Source organism: Mercenaria mercenaria, chromosome 6, assembly GCF_021730395.1.
Source record: "Mercenaria mercenaria strain notata chromosome 6, MADL_Memer_1, whole genome shotgun sequence".
NCBI lineage: Eukaryota > Metazoa > Mollusca > Bivalvia > Venerida > Veneridae > Mercenaria > Mercenaria mercenaria.
In genome coordinates, this window is record NC_069366.1 from 56075223 (window position 1) to 56076565 (window position 1343).

Below are 1343 nucleotides of genomic sequence, written 5' to 3' on the forward strand. Positions count from 1 at the left end.
GCTCAGACAAACTGATACTATATCGATAAACATTCATCTCGTTTCAGACTTGTTTTAATTAAGCACTAAAGGATTATTATTCCCCAATAACTCAATAGCAACCGTAATAGCTCAATGGAAGAGTGAGAAATAGCACAGGTAACTCCCTTGCTTATCATTCAATTTTGGTTGTACAAGGAGGTGAAATAAGCCCCTGTGAGTATGAATATTTGCTACTGGATACCGTGATTCTTATACATGAGCTTTCTAGCTCATGTTGTCTGTTGATCAGATGCGACGCTACTTTTACGTTTAAAGTATCTACCGTTGCTCAGCGTAATACTATCTGCAACGGAAAGAGCAAATACCAAAAGGTGATCTTCTTGTTAATACACCTTTACATTATGGTTAAAACATACTTGAAAACGACAATAACAGCGGTTTATGTTAGTTTAAACATATTTTATTCCCAGTAATAAATGTACAAATTAAATACATATACCATAGTTTGAAAAAGACAAGTAGGATAAGAATAAAAGACACATAGTCTCCTAAAAAATAATAGAATGTAATGACGGTTTAAAAGTGCCGTTTGATAATAAAATATTGGTTGACAATTGCTTGAATGTATCTTATCGTTATAGAACTGACTAGATTGTCAATGACATTTCTCTTAAAGTGTTTTAACAACTCATTTATACAATAAAAAGAAGCATAAATATCCATCATGGAAAGCCACGTTCCAAAAACACAGCCTCACCAAAACGCAACTTTTAGTGGAATGGTAACGCAGCATGTTAAGGTATGTTACATACGTATTCTAAATTTCTATTTTCTCCACTATAGCACTATTTCTACATTTCATAGGGTGTGGCCCATTAAGCATCAATTTACCAATTACAATTTTGTATTAGAAATTCAATACTTTTTGGTATTAAATTAACGTATTTAACATTGTCAGGCCCCTACAGGCCCCTATAGGTCAGAATGTATACTAGCTACTTTCAAATGCATACACATATTAAAGGTTTTCAAAACAATGTGGTCAGCCGGATTCATATTGTGCGGTTGTAGTTTTGATTGTTAATTGATACCTATTAGTAATTTACATTTTTAAATAATCCATTATACTAACGTCATCCTTTTGTTGTAACCGTGGATTTTTTTTTCACGAATCTACACTTGATTTACAATGTTATTTGTTGTCAGGGCGGTAACCGAACTCATTACCAAAGTATCTATCGAAGACTTAATCAAATGTTTGCGTTAATACGGGTGTTATAAACAACATAGGGACTTCTTAACCCATCAAGCGTGCGTTTTTCCGGATACCGGATACTGAATTTAGTACAAAAGTTATGCGG